This window comes from Rhincodon typus, chromosome 14, assembly GCF_021869965.1.
Source record: "Rhincodon typus isolate 14 chromosome 14, sRhiTyp1.1, whole genome shotgun sequence".
NCBI lineage: Eukaryota > Metazoa > Chordata > Chondrichthyes > Orectolobiformes > Rhincodontidae > Rhincodon > Rhincodon typus.
In genome coordinates this window covers 54,606,289-54,622,840 of record NC_063345.1, presented here as the reverse complement: position 1 = coordinate 54,622,840, position 16,552 = coordinate 54,606,289, and the positions used below count along the sequence as shown (strand labels likewise).

The following is a 16,552-nucleotide window of genomic DNA, read 5'->3' as shown; positions in this document are numbered from 1 at the left end:
TGACAGTTTCTTCCCCAAAGGACATCAATGAATGTTTCATTCTCCAGTGAGATCAGTTCGAATCCTACCATGACAAGTGGTGGAATTTGAATTCTCTTTTTAAAAAATGGAACTAAGTAAGTGGCCTAATGTCAATCATGTAACTGTTAGCGAATGTCACGAAAGAATCCCCACCTGGTTCATTGATGTCCTTTGGGGAAGAAACTGTCAGAAGCTGCTCTGAGGAAGGGTCATTACCTTCATAATGACAATGGATTCTGCCAAACCTGGGGAATTTCTCCAGCAATATCTGTTTTTGTTTCAGATGTACAGCACCTGCAGTTCTTTGATTTATCTCAGCCTTAAATAACCTCAACATCTCAATATCCGGGGGGACATGACAAAATTCCTTCTTATCCCAGTCTAAATGATCATTCATTTTACCTTGAGTTTATGACCCCTCTAGATTTCCTCGCCATGGATAAACAGCTTCTCAGTATCTGGTCTGTCAAATCCGTCTCCTTACAAACTTTTCTATGCCTCAATGTGACCATCTCCTATTTTCTAAATTACAAAGAGTGCAATGGCACTCTTCTCATCTTTTTAATTTAGGTCAATGCTCTCCTTCCAGGAAACACTGCTGATCTTAGAAATTTGTAGGGCAAAGGAGTAGGGGAAAGTACTGTGAGTAATTAGATAGCTTTATCAAAAGAATTGGCATGTATACACTGGGACAAGTAGCTTCTCTCTGTGCGCTATGATTCTTATGTTCCTCTGCTCTGGGAACACATTAGGTAGGCTGTAACCAGATAATTAGATTATGCAGTGCCTATGATCATAAGATCATTAACAATAAAGAATTGTAAATTTCTTGTGTGAAATTTCAATTCATAGGCTTTCAGTAGTTCAAAAGAAGGAAGTATCAAACAAGTTGGAAGAAAATGTAAGCCAAAATTTTGCATTCTGAGGAAAATTTTCATGCTGATGCCCAATAATTCATAATGTGAGAAATCAAAGGATTTCTCTTCACAAACTCAAGGAAGACTAAACAAGAAAAACAGATATGGCCACTTAAGGTTCTTGCAAAGATTTGTAGCTCTTCTACGACAAACACTCACAAAGACCAAAAATCCTACACCCATGACATGCAGGACCAATGTACTTTACAAAATATCTTGCAATGACTGCAACAAACGTTACATCGGCCAGACCAGAAGGAAACTAGCCATCAGGATACACGAACACCAGCTAGCAGCAAAACAACACAACAAACTTTCCCTCATCTCAGTGCACTCGGACAATGAAGGCCATCAATTTAACTGGGACAATGTGACCGTTCTAGCTCAAGCCAACCACAGACACACACGGGAATTCATAGAGGCCTGATTTTCAACTTGTAATGTAATGAACAACCATGTGAAATTAGACCCCATATACAAACCCATGCAAAAAAGAACCGGAAATGACACACCCCGACCTAACAGACGGATCATATAAATACCAAGTGGTGTAGAACAACACCACTTCCTCAGAGGCTGCACTGATGATGTTACCTAGTGTGGTGACAAAACATCTGTACAATAACCAGCCAGCTTGGCGAGCAAGCCAACAACCTCAGATATAGCCACTACATGGACACATATGAAACTTGATTTCAAATGATGGTCAACAATCTAAGATACTTGCTTGGCAAAATATATGCCATTCAAAATTGCAGACCAAATTGCTTAAATATCCACAAGATATTCCCCCAACAAACTAACTATTGATGGAACATATATCTTGACTTAAGAACCAGCCCCATTCAATATCTTGGCAACCAACCAGTTGTTGCTGGGTTGAGAATCAAACCTGTGAATTGGGAGATATTGTTCTTTCTCATGGTGAAAAAGATAGACTAGCAGTTTTGAGGGTGGTCAGAGTTATCAGAATCACATTCAGAAACAATGATCACACTTACGAAGAACAATGTACTACAAGGTACGTGCAGCATAGAAACAGGACAAATTCAGCAACAGGTTGTTAAGTGTCTTTATGATATATTAAAATAAGACTCTATCCACTCTCTCAAGTGAATGCAAACAATTCCAGGGCTTTTTTAAAAGATGGCGTCTGAAATATTTTTCTTCCTGATGTCACTAAAACTAATCTATCTGGCTATCTATTGTATAACTGTTTGTCGCAGTTTCCTGTGTGAAATTTGACTGCCACATTTCCTACATTACAACAGTGACAATGGTTAGGTCTTTCATTGGCTATGGACACTCTATGATTGGCATAGTATGTTTCTTCCTTTTTTCTTATTCTGACCTCATCAATGTATCAATATGGGTTGAAGGCAGATTAAAGATATCCTCACGAAAATTGATGTCATGGCATAAAGGACACTTTCCCCACAAGGTAATTGATTATTGTATCTGCTCCCCCACCCCCAGCTGTCCCATGCTTTCTGTACGTTCGATCTTATGCTGCATACGGTTATCACTTATCTCTTAATCACTTACCTGTTACTGCTTGCTCTTATTATTCAATACCAACCCTTGTTCCTCACACCTCTTTTCAGATCCAGCCCATACTGGTCACTTGTTGTCATCCTCAAAAGCACCAGCTCAGAATACTGTAGCAGGCCAATTGGAGGTGTCCATACCAAGTGATTCAGTGATGACAAATGAGCAGGAAAAAAGGCAGGGGGAGAGATCAAACCAGAGAGCCATTATACAGAGGAGAACCTTGTGTCCAAGACCTCCTATAGAGGGTACAGATCAAGACCTTCAGCAAATAGCTGCAGACCAGCAAATACTCAGTGTTCTGGACTGCATGCCTCAGAGCTTTCACATCACGACAGACTCTTAAATACTAAATAGCCTTAGGCACAATTCCAGCACACCAAGGACACATTAAAACCTTAAGGACTAGTGTCCACATTACCAGCTGACAGAGATGGTTATAACCAAATATATCCACATTATCTGTCTCATTGTAGGCCATTTCTTTTCCTGAATCTGATCTTAACTGAGGGCGATTGAGTATGTCCAGAAATGTGATTTTTGGATCCAGAAAACAAAGAGGTATACTTACTTACATTTTGTAGTTTATGGTAACTAAAAATGGTGTATGCTGAACTGTTTAGCCTTGAGAAAATCCCAAATTACTCTAGTTGGACTTAGCTCTCAAAAGAGAAACTGAGGTCTTAAGGAGGCAACTTAGACCATTCTGGTAAATAAATGAGGTCAATAGATAAGGTGAAACCAGAAGAGTGAGTTTCATTGAAAAACAACTCCATCTTTAGTGGTTGTCTAGGTTGATATATTTCTAACCTCATTTTTACAGCATACCTAATGTTGAAAAGGTAATATTGAATTTGATAAATGCAGTTTGGTGGAGCAAACAGAAAAAAGAAGAAAGTTATCAGGTTTTGTGAGGTCTTTGATGATAAAAGAGGGGTGGGAGGAAGGGTGCGTCGACTATAAATACTAGCATGGACCTATTGGGCCAAATGGCCTGTTTCTATTCCGTATTTTTGTACTTTATGAACTAAGGAGGGGGAGACCTAGTTTTTAGACTCTGTTATTTCTTGTGTTTGTGGGCTGGGTGACTGGAGCCCTGTTTATTTTCATGCACTTTTAAAAAAGGCTTGCAGCCCTGTAAGTGAACAAATGGGGACTGAGAAATTCAATGCATTATTTTTTTTTTAATTTTTAAAATTCGTGCTGTTCACTAGTGACAGGGGTGCAGGGACCAAAGATTCATAGAACCTGAACAAACAACCAAAAGAACTGCAGATACTGGAAATCAGCATCTGTTCTGAAGAAAGGGCACTGGATCAGAAACGTTAACTCTGCTCTCTCTCCACAGATGCTGCCAGCCCTGCTGAGTTTTTCAGCAATTTCTGTCTTTGTTTCTGATAGAACCTGAGTTTAGGGGATTGATATGTTTGACTGAAGTTAAAGTATGAGTTTAGTTGGCAATTTATTGTAGGTGTCCCAGGGATATATACCAGATTAAGGAAAAAGCATCTAATGAATGTGCAGAAATTCACTAGAAAGAAACTAAGTGCGGCTGCACCAACCTGAGCACAAACCTTGTTGTGGAGGTACTGGTAACTCTTTACTGGAGTTTTCAATGTTTGTAAGGTTGTTGCTGGCATAAAAGGAGAAGTGTGAATTAGAATCATTTTCTGATGTGCGTAAAGATATCTTTTTAGTGCAGTGTAGTATCGCTAATGTTATTGTTTCATGTGTTTTATTCTTTGCGTTAAACGTACACTTCCAGACTCTTATGAATATGTTCAGAAACAGACTACTACCTTTAAAAAAAACAAAATTAGTGTCCAGCAAGCCAGGTTTCGCTCTAAGACTTACTTGTTGAGTATTAACATTGGCTAGAATCAGCCGTTACTGCAGTATAAATGTAGGAACTTTTTCCTACGGTTGTCCAAGGCATAAGTGAGACCACTGTCCAATGTTTTGGCAGTTTTGGCCTTCCTACTGAGGGATATACTTGTTTTAGAGGCAATTCAGAGATATCATTAGCGTTAATTCTTGAAATGAATGAGTTGTCTTCGATTGAAATGGTGAGCAGGTTGAACCTGAACCCATTGAGGTTTTGAAGAATGAGAGGCGATCTTTTTGAAACAAGTAAGTTTCTGAAGAGAATTGATATGGTCAATGCTGAGAGAATGTTTCCCCTTTGTGGAGGAATCTGCTGCTAGGGAACATAGTTTCCAAACGAGAATATCCAATTTGAGAAGGAAATAAAGAGGAAGTTCTTTTTTAGAAGGATCGTTGACCTTTGTATAGCCCCACCCCAGGGAGCAGTGGAGGCTGGTCATTGATAATATTCAAAGCTGAGTTAGACAGAGTCAACGGTTATCAAGTTGGCAGGAAAGTTGTGTTACAACCACAGTCAAATGAGTTTACTGAATGGTGAATCAGTTTCAATGGGACAAACAGCCTACTGTTCCTATTTGGGATCTTCTTCTGTCCTTGTGTTGAAATTGTTTGAGGCAATGTTCTGAACAATTAAAGTCATTCGTAATCTGAGAACTTAAATTTAAATAAATAATAGACCACAAATAACTCATAAAAGTAACTAAAAATCTAAAGAGAAATGTCACAAATTCCTGAAAGATGTATGTGCTAAATGTACCTTCTATCTATAACAGGGATTCCCAAGAGTGGAACAACAAAAAGAGAACACAAGTAGGACATTTCTGATGGCATGATGCTATTGACACTATAAAACCGTGTTAAAAGGATTATTTCACGTGGTTCTTTTTCTTCAGGAATACAATAGGTGCTGATTTATTCTGTTGGAGCCAGGAGGAATACATGTATGCTGTTATGCTCAGATATGCGGTGCTGCATTGAAGGTGTTTGGACAAATGCTTGAGTTGCAGCGTGGCAGAAAATTACAGCCTCTTCACTGTCACCCATGACCATCATAATTCAATAAAGCACATGACTCAAATCATTTTTCTGACACAAATACGTACTGTAAATAAACACTTGCGGACATTAGTTTGTCTTTTATTCTCACTTTGCTTTTCAGCTTTTACAAAATGTTTATTTTCAGTTTGAGAATTTTCATTGTGTGAAATTGTGCATTAATTTTGTGGCTCATGGTGAATTGCTTAGATATTTAGTTCTCTTTCATCGCTCCTCCTTTTACCAACCCTTTATTTACCCAGTTGAATTTTATTTGGTGTTGGGTTTTTCTTAAGATATCCCAACTCTCCAGTCTCTGGGTGCCACACAATATTGCAGCCTGCCTCATGCTGATGGTCACATGGGATCCAATCTCATTCTTAAACAGTGAGTGATCTTGGTAGTGCGTAGAAGGATCATAGCAGTAACACTTGAGTTGCTGAAACGTGACAATACACAGAGCCATGTCTCAATAACATAGATCCCTTTGATCTGTCCAGATTTCAAACCTGAATCGGTGATATCTTGATGGGGATTATTTGGCATTTTGAATGAGATGAAAAGTGAAAAAGAAAATATTTGCATATCTATACTGCCATTTAGCTTAGGGCAACATGTAAAGCTAAGAGCAAGAAAAAAATTAAAAGTCTGACCTCATTAGGCAGTAAGAAACCCACATCCTATTTTTCCAGGTCAAGGACAGATTTTGAAAGTCAAATGTGTCCTTCAATGGTGCACTAGTTATTTCAACTTGGGCGGCATGGTGGCTCAGTGGCTAGTACTGCTGCCTCACAGCACCAGGGACCCAGGTTCAATTCCAGCCTCAGACGACTGTCTGTGTGGAGTTTGCACATTCTCCCTGTGTCTGCATGGGTTTCCTCCCACAGTCCAAAGATGTGCAGGGTAGGTGGTTTGGCCATGCTAAGTTGCCCATAGTGCCCAGGGATGTTTAGGCCAGCTGGGTTAGACATGGGAAATGCAGGGGTAGGGGAATGGGTCTGGGTGGGATGCTCTTCAGAGGGGTGGTGTGGACTTGTTGGGCCGAATGGCCTGTTTCCACATTGTAGTTTGAATGAGTACAGGCCCATCCCACCCAACTTCTCCCATAAACAAACCCACCTTGCCTCGTAATAGCTGAGAGATCCTTCTAAGAAGTGCCTCCAGTGTCAGTGTATGTCTCCTTAAATAAGGGGCCTGAACTGTTCACGTAGTCCAGCTACGGTTTGACAAGTGCCTTGTATAGTTTAAGCAAAACCTCCCCACCTTTATACTCTATTCTATTTGAAATAAAGTCCAACATTCCATTTGCTTTCCCAATTACACACCAAACTTGTCTGCTAGCGTTTTGTGAGTACTGAGCAATTTGATTACAAATTGTTGCACATTTCCCCCAGCATACCATGCTGTGAGTGGTCCCAGGAAGACGGAGATAGACCATTAGATTACGTGCTATGATTTGCTGATGACATTATGAACCTGTCTCTGCATACTAGCTCTGAGAGGTGAAGAACAGAAAGGAGTGAATTAATCTCAGATTATCATCTTTGATATGGTAAAGATCTCCTGTTTTCTTCATTGCTTCCTGTCACTTTTAGAAATTGGCTATTCTTGGTAGTATACACAAAGCACAATCTGCTGTTCCTTGTTCCTGCGTGTTTGTGTACCATAGAAATCTGATTAAAGTGACAGCGAAAGCACATAAAGTATTTGATGTTTCTAACAAATGCTAATTTTTCTACATGGCATTATTAAACATTATCATTTGAAATAAACTGAACTCAGAAGGTTCACACAAATTGGGCTGAATAAGGAATTTCAACATCACTTTGGTACAAACAACACCCACGATACTGCAGAGGTAATGTGCATCATGTTAATTTCCATAGATACTTATGATACAGGCTGATAGGTTGCCAAGCAACATAGACTCAACAGAAGTGTCACCTTCAAGGCTTAAAATTACTCTGTTAGTGATGACTGCAATTTTAGGCTGAATAGACTTATGCTATTCACAATTTATTAATCTGAATATAAATGTACATGGATACCTCTTGTTATATTTCAGAAAGCCAGGTATGGAAGATAGAATTAGAGCCAATCTTTACACACTTTTATGAATATTTAATTACAGAGATGTAAATCACAACTTGTGTTTCTATTTGTAAGAGCAAAAGTGAATTCTGAGCTATTGCCCGTCACCCACGTAAAATTCAATATAATATCCACTTAACAGCTTGCGCTATTTTCATTCCTTCTACCATTCTGTAAGTGACCATGAAATGTATTCTAGCTATATCTATACCTTTGATGAGATTTTCCATTTAGATGCATTTAAATTTTGAAAGCTGTTCAAATTTGTAGTGTTATAATCCCAGATGAAGTTATTACTGCACAATTCAGGTCCCAGACTGAAACCAGGCTTGATAAATCACAGTGTTTTATTTTGGTTTTAACAAAGTAGTCTGTCTGAAACATATGTATGTAATGTTGCAGATTTCGCTATCACAATAAAACAGAAGTTATTGACAAACATTTGAAGGGAAAATAAAATAAACCATGCCATCTATTTATAATATAAATTGAAATATTTTTCAACACACAGTTAAAGTATAATCCCAAGACAATTCATAGATTTAAAAGAGATGAAATAGCTTTTGAATTGTACCCAAAATACATCCCTTGGTTGAGTACCCAAAACACGACTCGTAATACTCACACCAAAGTCCTGGTACCCAAATCTCAAAAAGCTTGATAATCAACTTTTAGTCAGGAACTGCAACTTTTACCTGTAACCATCATACATCTGAACTAAAATCTACTATAGCTTGAAAGAACTTCTTTGGTTTTAACCCAACAATTCTGGTCTGAAAATAACGCTAACTTTTCACTGTAATGTAAACTAGTTCACTATATATCTTTAATTCGCAGGAGCACTGATCTGTATAGCCATTGTGTTCCATCTCCTGGATCAAGACTAGGCTGATGGAGTGATAATTAGCCTAGTTAGATTTGCCCTACTTTTCATGTACAGAACATACCTGGGCAATTTTCCATATTGCTGGGGAGATGTCAGTGTTATAACTGTACTGGAACAGTTTGGTAAGGAACGCACCATGTCTTTTGTGCTATTGCTGAACATTGTCAAAGCTCATAACCTTTGCAGTATCCAGTGCCTGCAGCCATTTCTTGATACTACCTAGAGTGAACTGACTTGGTTGAAGACTGGCATCTGCGTATGTGCCATTCTGTCAGCCATATTGACTTTCGGTGTAATTACTCCATTTACTAATCCCAGTCCATAGCTGTGGAATCTGCACAATGTTTCAAAGTTGCCAGCTATTTCTTTGGTGTCAGTACCATCTACAATACAGATGTTAATTTAACCTATTCAGTTGTAGGAAAACAGCTGGCATCACATTCTCATCAGTATTTGGGAGCACTTCAACAAGGCATTTTCACAACGAACAGATTTTGAGGTATCCTCTACCTCTAATCGCATTCTACCATGGGAGTAAAATTGAAAGCTAAGGCCACACTCTGATAGGTTAACAGTTCTAACAGCGGTAGTTTGTTATAAACAAAAACAGGGCAGTAAGTGGCACATTCCTGAATCACCAATTATTAAGGCATACTAGATTGTTGAATGAACAGATCCTAATGAATAGTATGATCCATTGTTGTATCCCTCAATCCAAAAAAAAATTCAACCAGTAATACAGTAACCAGGCAGAACCAGCAAGCTTCTTCTTTTTGAGGGAGAATGGGCAGGCAGGTTCCCTCAAGATGCTGTAGGTACTCCATATTTCATGGATACAAGACAGAGATGTGCTCTGTCAGCCTCAGAAATGCCAAAGCACCATGTCAATCCCACTTTTACCCTATAGTACCAAACCCTCGGACTTCTCTGCTGTTGTCTCAGCCCCAGAATTGGACCTACTTGCTACCAAATTCTAGAAATCTATTCCACAGTGCTTTATAAGGAGCATGATGCTTTTCACTACTTCCATGGTCCAGAGTACCTTCTGTAAGCTTCGAGATCCTGGAACTTTCTTAAGTTATTTCTTACTACAACACCCAGAACATACCTTCTAGCATTACCAGAAATCTGATACATCATAGGAAACTCCTTTGTTTTTTGGACACAAGAGGCCATCTCTTGATGCCATATATTAGAACTTTCCTCAGGGCCTCCAGATCTTCTTTCTCACCCCAACCATCATGCTACAGTGCTCTGAAGATCCCCACTACTGCAATAAACAGATGCCAGGAGTCTCCGAGAAAACCAATCTTCAGGTTCTTTCTCTGGTGCAAACAATCCTGATACTGACTTGACAGTGTATTTAATGATAAGACTTTAGTCCCCACCAATAGTTTAATAGACTCACCACTCCTCCCACTCCAATCCTTTACTCCTTTATCAGTAACAGAGCCGACAGTTTGACAGTACATATAAACCCCAGGAAACCTGTGCCCCAATTCTGACAGATTCCAGAAATTTCTCATCACAATTGTCCAGACTCAAGGACAATCTTGGGCACTGTTACATCCTGCACCCCTCTATACTGACAGATTGTTTTGTCTCTTATCAGTGCTCCCAGAACTCATATTCTGCTCCACAAATTTTGCTTAATTCAACATACCTAGGCTTTGGTGGGTAATGAAGATGTTACACAGCAGTTGTAGACAGTCTACAAAACCTTTGAGCTACTTTCAATTGCAGTGAATTCTTTTCATCCCTGTCACAACATTACTCAATACTAAAGAGCTACCATACTAAAAGTTTTTTTTGCAATAGTTTACTAACTAGATTCTTTTATCCTGGTCACAATACATACTCGTGTAAAAATTAGTTACGAGCTGTTTCTGAAGCCTAGAGAATGCAAAGCCCAGACAAAATAAAGATTGACTTCTTCTTCTCCTTCATCAATTGACTGTAAGTTGTGTAAACTGGTAACAGATGGTGGGCTCCCTAAAGGTGAAAGATAGAAACTGAGAAATTTGTTGAGACAGAAAGTTACAACCTAGCTTTTGTGAAAAGTGACTGAAAACAAGTCCAAATTGTCAGGGAATGATAAACTGCTGATGTTGTCTGAGTCTGAAACCTCTGCTCAGTGGTCAGCACTGTTGCCTCACAGTGCCAGGGACCCAGGTTCAATTCCACCCTCAGGCGACCATCTGTGTGGAGTTTGCACATTGTCCCCGTGTCTGCATGGGTTTCCTCCAGGTGCTCCGGTTTCCTCCCACATTCCAAATATGTGCAGGTTAGGTGGATTGGCCATGCTAAATTGCCCGTAGTGTTCAGGGATTTGTAGCTTAGGTGAGTTATAGGGGGATGGATCTGGGTGGGATGCTGCCAGGGTCGGTGTGGACTTGTTGGGCCGAAGGGCCTGTTTCCACACTGTAGAGATTCTATGATTCGATGAAGGAAGTGAACGTGTGGACACAGATTATGTACCTTCTGAAGAGAAAACAGGATATGGTCTTGGCATTGACACTTTCCCGTAAGCATTATGATCTGAAAGCCTGTCAGTTGGATACTGAGGAAGGTTTGGCTCATCTATTAGGTTCATGGATGAAATATACCCCTAAAATGTTCTATTAGATACCTACAAGGCATAAGAAACTTTCATAGATTTCTAAAAATGGGCAGTCATTTCACAGAGGACTATATCATGTGCATTAACAGATATATAAAACAGGTTGTTCAATTTTTTTCATTTTTGAGAGGTGGATGGGGGGCACATTTCAATTTTTCTCCCAACCAGGATGCTGGCAAGCAAATTTCAGAAAGATACAGAATTTCAGGATAGAAACTCCAAAGCTATAAATTCACATTTACATCAGTAACTAATAACATTGTCTTAAAAAAGTGCCCAGCATAGGCATCTCTAAAAATTTACCCTCACGTTTACCCAACCTCTCATAAACCCAATAGTATAAACATCTTTCCATTAACACTATATGAATCTCCAGTCATCTGCTTTCAAACAAATGCTGGGTTTAGGCCATTGTTTTGGAAGGACTCTCTAGCCTTGTTTAATTAAAAGAAAACCTTTTACAGAAGCAATTAAGACACATCTGCTTCAATTTTGAATTTCAAATTCCAAAAGTGGTTAGGTCTAGAGTACAATGAATTACCAATCCTATTTGAAGGCTGTTTCTTCTGTCATGGGTGATCATACTTGGTCATCATGGAAAAATGTTGTGAGAACAAAAGAAGAAACAGACCAGTTGTGAAGGGTGATTGGCCTGTTGAATCAGTTATGTACTGAGGCAAGATGGAATGCTCATTTTGATGTGTTCAAACTATGTACTATTGAGGAAATACTTTAAAGACACAAATTTTTATAGGCAAATAAAACTTTTTTTTTCTCATTGGAGAAGAGCACATTGAACTTACAAAATTTGAATGACACAAACAACATGAAATTAATTATTTTTAGTCATGTTTCTCATGCCAATCTTTCTGGTTGTTATCCAAGTGCAACAACCTCCACATCTTTGTTGAGTATGAATCAAATTTTTTTTTGCATGGAAAGCTAAAAAAAGTTAAAAGGGCTGTTAAAAATATTCTGGCTGCAGAAACACTGGCTCTTGTGGAAACAGCAAACATGGGATTCCATTTGTTAAATATTTTAGTGGAAATTCCATACAAAGGTTTGCATATTAAATATTGCATAGAAAGTTATTGCCTGTGAGATAATGTTCTGACAACAAAAACATGTAATCTAAGAAAAACTATAGATTGGCCTTGCTACTGTGTGTAGCAGTTGAGAATTGAATTTTTAACTTTGAACAGCAGCTTGTCCTTAAAAAATTAGACCAATGTCTGCTGTTGGGAACTGGCCTGGAAAGATAATGCAGGTTGATTACTGCTCTAATAACACAGTAGATAATTTGGCACTGAGACATTGTTATATTCATGGACTAGCCGCTAATTGAATGATTGACCAATTCATCAAGGGAGGACTGGTACTGGCCAGCCTACCATAGAAAATGTTGAAAAAGAAAGAAAAATACAAAGAGAACTGGTTCTGAATGGAATTTTGGGCAGACGTCACTTTTTGCTTTAAAAACTGAACTGGGAAGCTGATTTTTGGGGTTTTCTTCTCTATAGGTATTCTCATTTGTTAATTTGGAAAAGTTCTGTGAAAAGAATCCCAATTGTAAGAAATAAGCAAGTCTCCAGCAGTCTGTAGAAGCTATTTTCATTGACTAGCACTTTTGGGATCTTACAAGATGTGCTTGTAATACAACCAATCATCAAAGGATTTTATGATAAATACCAGGACTTTATGATAACCATTTCAACAATAAATACCAGTATATCAAACTGGCGAGTTATGATTCTTTTATTTTCTTTCTTAATTTATCCCTTAACATTATATGTTGTCTGTTGGTGAGACAGTATATTCGAAGAAGATTAGGCTCCTATTAGAGATATTATGAGATTGTCCATCTGTGTTCTGCTAAAGTCACATTATTAATAATAAATTTTAATTATGTTTAAGTTATACACTTGCTATCTAAGATCTGTTATTTATAAAGTCTGGTTTTGAGCGTCATTGAATGTTTTAATTTCATTGTGTTACAAATCCACTGATAGTAAGGCTGATTTTGTTTGGCTTGCTAGTCCTGTGTTGTAAAAAATGTAAGAAAGAAATTAAGTCTCAATGATTGAATGGTTTGACGTAAGTCATCAATTATCTGATTTATCACAAAAATGAAGGTCTATTGGAAAGGCTCGTTGAGGATCCAAGAAGTCAAGCATCATTTAATATGGAAAATCAATATGGAAAATCACTTTTATTCTTTTGATGTGTTTTGAAATATTGTTTGTGATTATTATTTGTTACTTGAAGAAATGAGAAAGGGATTCTATTAATTGTACAAAGTAAGGTTAAGTATCGACAAGTGGAGGCTATAATTTTCCAATGATTGCTTTCGCCTATAGAAACTGTCGCGTTGTTGTCGGATTAGGAGTGATACATTTTTAATGTCTGACTTTGCAAATAAATCTTTAACCGAGTAAAGGTTAACTCCTGATTTTCACCGTCACCAACTGTCCGTAGGATCTGTAACAGTTCAGGCCACGCAAGAAGTGGCTGGCAATGCAGGCCAATCTCACAAATAAATTTTTTAAAAAAATCACTGGTGGTGGCAGTGTCATTCAAAGGTATTTCAAGCCTCCTTTCATAAATGACCCATGGGTTCCCTTTGATGTTATTCACTAAACCTTTCTCACATTCTCTCTGGACCCTGCTCATTACCTTTTTAACTTTCCACTGCACTCGCTGTGTTCTGTACCCTTTGGCAGCCATCCCTTTTTTGAGACAATCGTTTGTGACTTGGTGATCCACAGCCTGGTGTCTCTCTGGAGTCTCACTCTGGAAAGCAGTCTTTGGTGCATCTGCTGCACATGAAAACTGTAGGCTTAAAGGGTTCAAATTTCACTGAGCTCTTTTTTTCCCTGGGCATTCTTCTTCATGTTCTTGGTCAGAATCTTGTGCTCCACTACTCTAACTCAATTTGGAAATAACAGCTGCAGTTTGTGTGATGGACATATTGACTTCAGCATCAACTGACAGTTTGCTGGTGATTTGGGAGCCTATGTGAATCTCAGATAGACATGTGAAGGTATCAATAACTTCCAACATCACATTGCCTGTACTGATTAATGGTGATATGGCAATGACTTGAACCACAGCATTTATCTTATCAGTTCTGACAAACTATACCCTTTACAGACATGAGATGAAGAGTCATCTAGACTTGAAATGTTAGGTTGTTCTCTCTCTCCATGGATGCTGGTTGACCTGCTGTGATCGTTAGCATTTTTTTTTCTGAGCAAATTTGCAACTGAAGGTGTATAATTGATGTACCATGCTGGAGCGACATCAGCACGAATTAAATTTCTGATGAGGAAATGTAAAATCTGTCCTGATCTCATGTAAGCAAGGCTGAACAGCTTTCCATCAAACCTTGATGTCATACTGTTTTCTGTATCTGACAGTTGCTAAACATTTGGTTTGCTTTGGACCTGAAGTATCTCCTCTTTTCAGATCTGCCATTACTCATTGAATGTTTTCCTGGCAGGCTTCCAGTCCACCTGCACTAGTGCCCTCTCAAAACACTCAAATACTTGAAAACTGTTGATTGAACAAAGACAACAATTTTTTTTCGTTTTTGGAGGTTAAAATAAATGTGTATTTTTATTGTTTCAAAAATTTAATCAACATATCATTGTTACTTCTAAGCTAATTTTGATACTGATCCAATGTTGCAGTTTTGAACGCATACCAAATATTCCAAGGTCAGCATCAAAGATCCCTGCCATAAATGATTCTTTGTTGTTGACGCATTCAAGTATTAGCCAATACGCACAAAACCCACTGTGATCATGTTGTTCAGTTGGGATAATACTTCACTAAGCTCAGTAGAAATGCAAAGAACCCTTTCATGTTTGTCTAGACATCAGATGATAGAAAAATAATAATTCTTTCATACTCTGAAGCTCAGGTAATAACCTACCAATTAGGTTTATTCAATGTCAATGCTATATGGAAACAGAAGATCAACATAGCAGATTCCAGCATATTATTTTTAATTTATAGTTTCTTGATTCCTTGTTTAATAAAGGACGTGATGCTTCATTAACTCTCCAAATTACGATAAAACTATATCAGGAAGGGTAGATGATGGTCTAGTGGTATTATTGCTAGATTAATAATCCAGAAACCCATGTAATGTTCTGGGGACCTGGGTTTGAATCCTGCCATAACAGATGGTATAATTTGAATTCAGTAATAATCTTGAAATGGGAATCTAATGATGACCACGGAACGATTGTCAGGGAAAAACCCATCAGATTCTTTAGCATATATATGACTCCAGACCCATGACAATGTGGTTGACACAGGGCAATTAGGGATCAGCAATAAATGCTGGCCTCGCCAGTAATGCCCTCATCCCATGAATGAAAAATAAAAGTTATACGTGAGGGTAAGGTGACCACAAGAAACCTTCACATGATCACTTCTACATTGATGGAATAAAAAAGAAGCATTGTATTGGCAAAAAGGTGCCACATATATCTGTGCCTAGGCATTGAGCTTCCACTTAACTCTTTCCTCCACCAATTAACCATAGTATATAACCAGCTGTTAAACAAGTTACTTACGTTCAGAGTTTCCAAGCATTTGAGTTTACTGCCAATTGAACAGAACATATAGTAACAAATGAGGCTACTGTGGTGCAGTGATCGTGTCCCTACTTCAGGACCAAGAGGCCTGAGTTTAAGTCCCACCTGCTTTAGAAGTGTGTAATACAATCTCCGAACAGCTTGGTTAAGAATTATTTTTATTAACAAATGCCTCGTCCAAGTGATTGTCAAGAACAGTTTATCTCGTTTGATGATACTTACTTATCGTAAGAGCTAACATTTTGGAACTTTGCCTATTGTTTGGATCAAGCAGCCAGCAGGCAGAATTGCCAATAATATTACTTGAGTTCTGCATAATGAAAAACGAGAAGGGAATCAAACTGCCCAATTTGCTTTACATTAAAGATAATAGGCCTGGAATTTTATTTTGGGGCCAGACCCTTGTCTTTTTGTGAATTCACTTTTGCATCAAATACCCAATGCGATTTCTGTAGAGATGGCCAATTATTGGCCATGAAGAATGCACACTCTCTAGTTAAGCATGGTGAGTAGGGTCCTGAGTTTGCAAGGCCAATAGGACACCCTTCACCAATGGCACATTTGCAGCCCCAGTGTCCAAGGTAGAAACTGCTGATAAAGGTCAGAGGGAGCCCCAAAATGGGGGCAGCCTATGAAGATAGGATAAAAAGTTTTTAAGTCAAAAATGTCAAGCTTCCTCACTGACACCTCCAATGGAAGGCCAATGGCTACAAATGTGGCAGGATGGACCATGGTGGCATGAGTGAAATCGTCATTTGTAGGATGGAATGCTGTCCTTACAGACTTTGTGATCTTTTCAGAACAAAACTAGCCTGGAGGTGGGAATATGAAGGAATACGCAGGCAATCTTGGGCTCTTGTGATGTAGTGGTCTAATCCCTACCTCTGAGACAGGAGATCTAGGTTCAAATCTCACTTCATTTAGAGGTGTGTCATAACATCTCTGG

At 38.6% G+C, this 16,552-nt stretch overlaps 1 long non-coding RNA gene across 1 annotated transcript in view; it reads left to right on the top strand.

Annotated features, from left to right (window-relative positions):
- LOC125484807 overlaps window positions 1-5,464 on the top strand; it is a 6,276-nt gene extending 812 nt beyond the window's left edge. The window contains exons 2-3 of the long non-coding RNA XR_007263627.1: window positions 5,144-5,180; window positions 5,264-5,464. This is a non-coding gene — a long non-coding RNA (uncharacterized LOC125484807). The remainder of the gene's footprint in view (window positions 1-5,143; window positions 5,181-5,263) is intronic.
- Window positions 5,465-16,552: the final 11,088 nt, after the last annotated feature.